Source organism: Triticum urartu, chromosome 1, assembly GCF_003073215.2.
Source record: "Triticum urartu cultivar G1812 chromosome 1, Tu2.1, whole genome shotgun sequence".
Classification (NCBI taxonomy): Eukaryota; Viridiplantae; Streptophyta; class Magnoliopsida; order Poales; family Poaceae; genus Triticum; species Triticum urartu.
The window spans coordinates 282,515,475-282,526,095 of NC_053022.1; positions in this window are offsets into that span (position 1 = coordinate 282,515,475).

A 10,621-nucleotide genomic window follows, 5' to 3' on the forward strand; every position below is an offset into this window, starting at 1 on the left:
AAACTCCACGGGAGGTCTTAGAAAAAATAATAAAAATCCTCGCCAAATATGAAGACCAGGGGGCCCACACCCTTTCCACGAGGGTGGGGGGCGCCCCCCCCCCTAGGGCGCGCCCCCCTACCTCGTGGGCCCCCTGGAAACCCTCCGACGCCAATTCCAACTCTATATATTCGCTTCCGGAGAGGAAAAAATCAGAGAGAAGAAATCATCGCGTTTTACGATACGGAGCCGCCGCCAAGCCCTAAAACCTCTCGGGAGGGCTGATCTGGAGTCTGTTCGGGGCTCCGGAGAGGGGGATTCGTCGCCGTCGTCATCATCAACCATCCTCCATCACCAATTTCATGATGCTCACCGCCGTGCGTGAGTAATTCCATCGTAGGCTTGTTGGACGGTGATGGGTTGGATGAGATTTATCATGTAATCGAGTTAGTTTTGTTAGGGTTTGATCCCTAGTATCCACTATGTTCTGTGATTGATGTTGCTATGACTTTGCTATGCTTAATGCTTGTCACTAGGGCCCGAGTGCCATGATTTCATATCTGAACCTATTATGTTTTCATGAATATATGTGAGTTCTAGATCCTATCTTGCAAGTCTATAGTCACCTACTATGTGTTATGATTCGGCAACCCCGAAGTGACAATAATCGGGACCACTCCAGGTGATGACCATAGTTTGAGGAGTTCATGTATTCACTATGTGCTAATGCTTTGTTCCGGTTCTCTATTAAAAGGAGGCCTTAATATCCCTTAGTTTCCAATAGGACCCCACTGCCACGGGAGGGTAGGACAAAAGATGTCATGCAAGTTCTTTTCCATAAGCACGTATGACTATATACGGAATGCATGCCTACATTACATTGATGAATTGGAGCTAGTTCTGTGTCACCCTATGTTATGACTGTTACATGATGAACTGCATCCGGCATAATTATCCATCACTGATCCGGTGCCTACGAGTTTTCCATATACTAGTTTACGCTTATTTACTTTTCCGCTACTACTGTTACAATCACTACAAAATACGAAAAAACATTACTTTTGCTGTCTTTACTTTTGTTGCCACTACCACCACTATCATATTACTTTGCTACTAAACACTTTGCTGCAAATACTAAGTTTCCAGGTGTGGTTGACTTGACAACTCAGTTGCTAATACTTGAGAATATTCTTTGGCTCCCCTTGTGTCGAATCAATAAATTTGGGTTAAATACTCTACCCTCGAAAACTGTTGCGATCCCCTATACTTGTGGGTTATCAAGACCTTTTTTTTGGCGCCGTTGCCGGGGAGCATAGCTCTATTCTTTGAGTCACTTGGATTTATATCTGCTGGACACTATGAAGAACTTGAAAGACGCTAAGACAACAATTTATCCCTCAACCACGAGGGGAGGTAAGGAACTGCCATCTAGCTCTGCACTTGATTCACCTTCTGTTATGAGTAAGCTAGCGGCACCTAAACCTGCTTCTGCTATTCGTTTTGATATGTCGCATGTTATTGATGATGCCACTTCTATTATGTATGATACTTATGATGAAACTGCTTCTATGCCTGATACTACTGTGCCCCTTAGTGAATTTCTTGAAGAACAAATTGCTAGGGCTAGAGAAAGAGAAATTGATGAAACTGAATATGATGATGATAGTGATGATGAAAATATGCCTGTTATTCCTGAAGGTTATCTTTTTGATAAAGATTCTTCTTTAGCTATTTTAGCCTGCAAAGATAGATATGAGCTTAAAAGGTTATTGATTAAATGGAACAAAGAATCACTTAGAGATAAAATGACACCTGATCCTGCTTTTGCAACTTCACCTATATGTGTTCCTGATAAGGATTATGAATTATCTGTTGATCCAGATATAATTACTTTGGTTGAATCTGATCCTTTTTATGGCTATGAATCTGAAACTTTTGTGGCACATCTTACTAAGTTAAATGATATAGTTGCCCTGTTCACTAATGATGAAAGATCGCGTTACTTCTATATACTCAAAATATTTTCGTTCTCATTAAAGGGTGATGCTAAGATATGGTTTAATTCTCTTGATCCTGGTTGTGTGCATAGTCCCCAGGATATGATTTATTACTTCTCTGCTAAATATTTCCCTGCTCATAAGAAACAAGCTGCTTTGAGGGAAATATACAATTTCGTGCAAATTAAAGAAGAGAGTCTCCCACAAGCTTGGGGGAGGCTTCTCAAGTTACTTAATGCTTTGCCTGATCATCCTCTTAAGAAACCTGAAATACTTGATATCTTTTATAATGGACTAACCGATGCTTCCAGAGATTACCTGGATAGTTGTGCTGGTTCTCTTTTCACGGAAAGAACACCGGATGAAGCTGAAATTCTATTGAATAATATGTTGACAAATGAAAATAATTGGGCACCTCCTGAGCCACCTCCTGAGCCAGCTCCCGCTCCAATTACTGAGCCTATTCCTAAACCAACTCCGAAGAAGAGAGGTGTTCTATTTCTCAGTCCCGAAGATATGCAAGAGGCAAAGAAATCTATGAAAGAAAAAGGTATTAAAGCCGAAGATGTTAAGAATTTACCTCCTATTGAAGAAATACATGGTCTTAATCTACCACCTATCGAAGAAACATATGAACTTGATCACTTATTTACTGAAGAACCTCCTGATCCCGATATCCCGACACGGGTAGTAAAGGTAAATTCTCTCTATAGATTTGATGAAGGTGATATCCCTCACTATAAGTCTGCTAGGCAATGCTTTGATCAGTTTGATAATTCTATTGTCAAACAAGAAAATCTCAATGCTTATTTTGGTAGACAATTGAAATATGATTCCGATATAATTAAATACTTGGGTGATTATATGGCTAATATTAGAGGTGAACTTAAACTTGTTAGCAAACATGCTTCTATGGTTAGCACTCAAGTAGAACAAGTACTTAAAGCTCAAAAATAATTGCTCCATGAAATGAATAATAAGATAAATGATTATGCTGTTAGAGTGGCTACTAGAACTGGTAGAATGACTCAGGAACCTTTGTATCCTGAAGGCCACCCTAAGAGAATCGAGCAAGATTCTCAGAGAAATAATATTGATGTTCCTAGTTCTTCTAAGAAGAAGAAAAAGAAAAATGATAGAACTGTGCAAACTTCTAGTGAACGTATTGTTGAACCACCTGATAATCCAAATGATATCTCTATGTATGATGTTGAAACACAATCTGGTAATGAACATGAACCTAGTGAAAATGTTAATGATGATGCTCAACCTAGTAATGATAATGATGTAGAAATTGAACCTGCTGTTGATCTTGATAACCCACAATCAAAGAATCAACGTTATGATAAAAGAGACTTTGTTGCTAGGAAACATGGTAAAGAAAGGGAACCCTGGGTTCAGAAACCCATGCATTTTCCTCCGAAACCATCCAAGAAGAAGGATGATGAGGATTTTGAGCGCTTTGCTGAAATGATTAGACCTATCTTTTTACGTATGCGATTAACTGATGTGCTCAAAACAAATCCTTATGCTAAATATATGAAGGATATCATTACTAATAAAAGAAAGATACCGGAAGCTGAAATTTCCACCATGCTTGCTAATTATACTTTTAAGGGTGGAATACCAAAGAAACTCGGAGATCCCGGAGTACCTACTATACCTTGCTCCATTAAAAGAAATTATATTAAAACTGCTTTATGTGATCTTGGAGCCGGTGTTAGTGTTATGCCTCTCTCTTTATATCGTAGACTTGACTTGAATAAGTTGACACCTACTGAAATATCTTTGCAAATGGCTGATAAATCAACTGTTATACCTATCGGTATTTGTGAGGATGTGCCTGTTGTGGTTGCAAACGTTACTATTTTAACAGACTTTGTTATTCTTGATATTCCCGAGGATGATAGTATGTCTATTATTCTTGGAAGACCTTTTCTTAATACTGCAGGGGCTGTTATTGATTGCAACAAAGGCAATGTCACTTTTCATGTTAATGGTAATGAGCATATGGTACACTTTCTAAGGAAACAACCTCAAGTTCATAGTATCAACTCCATTGGAAAAATTCCATCGATTATAATTGGAGGTTTTGAATTTCCTCTTCCTACGGTCAAAAAAGAAATATGATATACTTATTATAGGGGATGTTCATATCCCCGTTGAGGTAACTTAGTGTTATTCGAAATTTCTCCGGTTTCATGATTATCGGAATGAGTTTGTTAACAAGACCCGATCAACCTTGTTAGTGGATTCTTTTTGATAAGCATGAGATGGATGAAACTAGAAGCACAAACTTCTGTACCCTCTTTATATTTTCTGTAATTTAGTAGAAATAAAGTAAAAATAGTATTTCTCTATCTATTTCCTGTCTTATCTGTGCAATATAAAAATATCCCGAAAATAGAAGTCCTCAGAATGCCATCCCAATTTAATATGATTTTTTCGGGAATATTTGAGGATTTACTATGCAAAAATTACCACGGGAGGAGCTGCCACCTGGCCACGAGGGTGGTGGGCGCGCCCCCCTGCCTCGTGGGCCCACGGTGGCCCTCCTCCACTTATCCCAGCACCGATCTTCTTCTCTGTCTCACACAAACCCGAAAAACCAACTCAAGCACGAGTTCCAGCCACTTTTGCTGTGATTTTCAATCTCCTTGCTCAAAGCACCTCTCGCAAAACTGCTTGGGGAGATTGTTCCTTGGTATGTGACTCCTCCATTGGTCCAATTAGTTTTTGTTCTAGTGCTTTATTCTTTGCAAATTTGTGCTGCATAGGTGACCATGTTCTTGAGCTTGCATGTCAAATTTATATGGTTCCAAGTAGTTCTAATGCTTGATATAGGCTCTAGGCACTTGTAGGAGTAGTTGCTATCAGTTTTATTGAAGTTGGTTCACTTTTGTTTGAAGTTACTAAAAATTTCAGAATTTTTCAGAAAATGATGAGGAGATTATTGAGGGGCTCATCGAGCCAAAGCTCGAAGGAAAAGGCACCGAAGCCTAAGTATAATTTGCCGCGCACCGCAGAGATTCGGGCGTGTGAATGGCCTTCTGATGATTTCTTGAGAGCAGCTGGTATCAATGAAGATTTTCATGAATTGGCTCACAATGCAGGCCTCACCGCTTTCCTCCATGACCAATGCGATCGGTATCTCTTACTCACAAATACCTTTGTGCAAAACTTTTATTTTCATCCTAGGAACTCACCACCTACGATGGAATTTCATTTATATGATGAGCATAAGGAGATGTCACTTTTTGATTTCTGTCGTATTTGTTTAGTCCCTTTTGAGGGCAAGACAGAAGAACCACACCATGATGATGTGGAGGGATTTATTAATAATATCACTGTAGGAGAAACCAGGAAGGTTTCCGATGCACGAATCACTAGCATACATTTTCCTGTTTTACGTTACTTTGCATTATTTGCTAGTCATTGTTTAATTGGACGCGGAAACTGTGGAAACCTTAGTATCCCTGATATAATTATTCTGCTCCAAGGTTTATACAGTGATAACACTTTTAGTATGGGCGGTATTATTGCCAGACGGTTAAATATGAACCGTACTAAGGGCCCCATCTTTGGAGGCATTTATGCTACACGCCTAGGCGCACATTTTAACATACCTATTAGGCATGCTGAGAAGGAAGAAAAGGTGCTGCCCCGTGTTTATCTAGATCATAAAAGTATGGTAGCACATTATTTTATTGTTAAGAATAGGGCAGGGGAGCTTAGATATCAATTGTTCTTTAATAAACATCATCCCGAGACTATTACCTTGCCTGCTCCTTCTTTGTTTGATTTGACTGCAGGCACGTACCTTGTTCCGTTGACGGCTATTCACGCCTACCGGAACCCTGCACCCACTGAGGAGCCAGAACAGGAACTACAAAATGAGCCCCCACGATAATCTGTTTATTCTTGGGATCCGGAGATGACTGTCAGCCAGTGGCAGTCAGAGTCTTCTTCTTCATCACAATATGATCCCAACTATCCTTCTTCATCACAGTACGACCCCAACAACTATTATTATGGATATCCACCAGGCCAGCCGTGGCCATAGACCAACTTAGGCCAAAAGCCTAAGCTTGGGGGAGTACGTATTTCTCACCAACATTACATTTATGTTCACACACACTCATTGCTAGATGTCGGTGCTTATACTCTTTCATTGTAATATCCATGCTAGTTCATTTTGTTTTTCCTGCTTTCTTCTTGTGTGTTTGTTAAACCTTAAGAAAACAAAAAAAATAGTAGTAATTTACTTTCCTGCTGTAGTAGTAATTAAAAAGAAAACCCAAAAAAATATTTCCCATTCTTCTTTTGCTTGTTGGGAGCTTTCCCGTGTAAATAGTTTTATTTTCTTTTCTTTTCTTTGGGGGTCAGTAGGAGAAGACCATAATTAAATTGTTGTAGTGGCTCTTATATGCTTTAATGTTGATCTAACCCAGAGCCCATATTGCCTTGTCTTCTCCTGTTTCTTGAATGCTTGCAGATTCCAGCTTAGTCCAATGCACGTGCACTCTTATTATTATTCAGACTGTTCGGTCGTGCAAGTGAAAGGCAATTATGATGATATATGATGGACTGACTGAGATGAGAAAAGCTGGTATGAACTCGACCTCTTTTGTTTTTGTAAATATGATGAGCCCGTCGTTCTTGATTCAGCTTATTATGAATAAACATGTTTGCAATGACAATTAGAGATCATAGTTGCTTGTGCCATGCTTGATTAGCTATGAGTTATAATGGTTTACCTTGTGTGCCAACATGCTATTGAGATGATTATGATGTGGTATGATGGGGTGGTATCCTCCTTTGAATGATTTAAGTGACTTGACTTGGCACATGTTTACGCATGTTGTTGAAACAAAATCAACATAGCCTTCATGATATTTATGTTCATGGTGGATTATATCCTACTCATGCTTGCATCCAATGTTTATTAATTTTAATGCATGTACATGGCTGTTGTCGCTCTCTAGTTGGTCGCTTCCCAGTCTTTTGCTAGCCTTCACCTATACTAAGCAGGAATACTGCTTGTGCATCCAATCCCTTAAACCCCAAAGTTATTCCAGATGAGTCCACTATACCTTCCTATATGCGGTATCTACCTGCCATTCCAAGTAAATTTGTATGTGCCAAACTCTAAACCTTCAAATAAATATTCTGTTTTGTATGCTCGAATGGCTCATGTATCAACCAAGGCTATCCTTATCTTCCGTGTTAGGCGGGTTATTCTCAAGAGGAGTGGACTCCGCTCCTCACTCACGAGAAAATGGCTGGTCACCGGGATGCCCAGTCCCATGCTTTATGCAAACTAAATCAAAATTAATTGCAAACAAAACTCCCCCTGGGACCTGATGTATGTTGGAGACACTCGTTGTTTCGAGCAAGTCATGGATTGATGCTTGTTGGTGGAGGGGGAGTATAAACTTTACCATTCTGTTTGGGAACCGCCTATAATTTGTTTAGCATGGAAGATATCGCCATCTCTTAGTTATTACGTTGACAATGAAAGTATACCGCTCAAAATGCAATTTATCTCTATTTCAAAACCGAGCTCTGGCACCTCTACAAATCCCTGCTTCCCTCTGCGAAGAGCCTATCCATTTACTTTTATGTTGAGTCATCACCCTCTTATTAAAGAGCACTAGCTGGAGAGCACAGCTGCCATTTGCATTCATCACTATTAATCTATGTTGGGTATGACTATGATTGGATCTCTTTTACCATGAATTACAATGTCTAGTCAGTCCTTGATCTTTAAAGGTGCTCTGCATTTATGTTTTGCGGTCTCAGAAAGGGCTAGCAAGATACCATCTTGTTATATCATATTATGATTGTTTTGAGAAAGTGTTGTCATCCGAGATTTATTATTATGACTTGCTAGTTGATTATGCTATTGATACGAGTAATTGTGAGACCTGAGAATTATTGCAAATGTGGTTAGTTATGATCTATGCTAAAAACTTGAATGCTGGCTTGACATAGTTACAACAACAAGAGCAAATAGAGTTTGTAAAAGTTCTTCTTCCTTTCTTTCAGTTTGTCAACTGAATTGCTTGAGGACAAGCAAGGGTTTAAGCTTGGGGGAGTTGATACGTCTCCATCGTATCTACTTTTCCAAACACTTTTGCCCTTGTTTTGGACTCTAACTTGTATGATTTAAATGGAACTAACCCGGACTGACGCTGTTTTCAGCAGAATTACCATGATGTTGTTTTATGTGCAGAAAACAAATATTCTTAGAATGACCTGAAACTCCACGGGAGGTCTTAGAAAAAATAATAAAAAATCCTCGCCAAATATGAAGACCAGGGGGGGCACACCCTTTCCACAAGGGTGGGGGGCTCCCCCCTAGGGCGCGCCCCCCTACCTCGTGGGCCCCCTGGAAACCCTCCGACACCAATTCCAACTCTATATATTTGCTTCCGGAGAGGAAAAAATCACAGAGAAGAAATCATCGCGTTTTACGATACGAAGCCGCCGCCAAGCCCTAAAACCTCTCGGGAGGGCTGATCTGGAGTCCGTTCGGGGCTCCGGAGAGGGGGATTCGTCGCCGTCGTCATCATCAACCATCCTCCATCACCAATTTCATGATGCTCACCGCCGTGCGTGAGTAATTCCATCGTAGGCTTGCTGGACGGTGATGGGTTGGATGATATTTATCATGTAATTGAGTTAGTTTTGTTAGGGTTTGATCCCTAGTATCCACTATGTTCTGAGATTGATGTTGCTATGACTTTGCTATGCTTAATGCTTGTCACTAGGGCCCGAGTGCCATGATTTCAGATCTGAACCTATTATGTTTTCATGAATATATGTGAGTTCTAGATCCTATCTTGCAAGTGTATAGTCACCTACTATGTGTTATGATCCGGCAACCCCGAAGTGACAATAATCGGGACCTCTCCCGGTGATGACCATAGTTTGAGGAGTTCATGTATTCACTATGTGCTAATGCTTTGTTCCGGTTCTCTATTAAAAGGAGGCCTTAATATCCCTTAGTTTCCAATAGGACCCCGCTGCCACGGGAGGGTAGGACAAAATATGTCATGCAAGTTCTTTTCCATAAGCACGTATGACTATATACGTAACACATGCCTACATTACATTGATGAATTGGAGCTAGTTCTGTGTAACCCTATGTTATGACTGTTACATGATGAACCGCATCCGGCATAATTATCCATCACTGATCCAGTGCCTATGATTTTTCCATATACTGGTTTACGCTTATTTACTATTCCGCTGCTATTGTTACAATCACTACAAAATACCAAAAAACATTACTTTTGTTGTCTTTACTTTTGTTGCCGCTACCACCACTATCATATTACTTTGCTACTAAACACTTTGCTGCAGATACTAAGTTTCCAGGTGTGGTTGAATTGACAACTCAGCTGCTAATACTTGAGAATATTCTTTGGCTCCCCTTGTGTCGAATCAATAAATTTGGGTTGAATACTCTACCCTCGAAAACTATGGCGATCCCCTATACTTGTGGGTTATCAACTCGCCGGTTCAGCCGCCTGTTCCGGTTCAACCGTTTGCTCTGGTTCATGAACCACCTGGTCTTCGGGCGGATTGTTCACTCAAGACTTTTTGCTGGGTCTAGCTTTGGCCCTAAAATAGCAACAGAAGTGAAAGTTAAAGCACACTACAAAGTATGAACAACATCAAAAGAAGGAGTTCAAGTACTTACCCAGCTATGGTTTTGAGAGGAGGAAGTTGGGTCGCTGTTGACTCGCCAGAGGACGAGGGAGGTGTCACCTGATAATTTGAATCGGACAGATTAAGAGGTTGTCGGAAATAACCTGCCTTGGGATAAGAATTGTCAGAAGTGGGGGAGACCTCGGATCGGCGCTTCCGAACCGGGGTGTCAGGTAAACCGGCTGAAGTGACCTGTTGGCCGCTGTGCCGGGTTGTCCGGCGAGCCTCGTGCTGCTGTGTCCTCAACATAAATGTTGGATCCAAGTAAGCAAGAGGATGAGAAAAGCTTACTTTCCGGACCGCTTGACGGGTTTTTTGTGTTGGCATAGAGTCTGAACCGGAGGAAAGGGTAATTACCTCTACATCGTCAGCCTGGCTGCCCTCCACGTCCTCCTGATAAGTATCATTGTTAATGAGATGCATGAAAATGGAGCCAAGTGAATCAAGTTCTACCTCAACTTCCGGTTCATCTGCGTCGTCATCAAGTTCCATACTGATGCGTTCAGCCGCTTTCCGCTTGAGGTTCTCTTGACAGCTTTTGTTTTGGGATGGGATGGCTTTGCCGCTTTCTCTGCAGGTTTCTTCTTCCAGAATGGATCATCACCCTGTTTACAAACAAGTAGAAGGATATTCACAGGTTGAACAGTTTAAAAAGATGTCTAAGATAAAAAGGAAGGACAGTACTTACAGCAGGCGGTTTGTTTTTTTGTGTAAAAGGGGTTTAAACCGGTTTGGCAGCAGACAGCTTCTGATTCATTCAAAATCTTCTTGACACCCTCAGTAACTTCTTCATCAGTTAATTGAATGTTGATGTGGCGTCGGGAGTCTTCTACTTCACCAGTGTACTCACACATTAAACCGGAGCGGCAGCTTAATGGCAAGATGCTCCAGGATATCCAGCAACGCACAAAGTCGACGCCTGATAAACC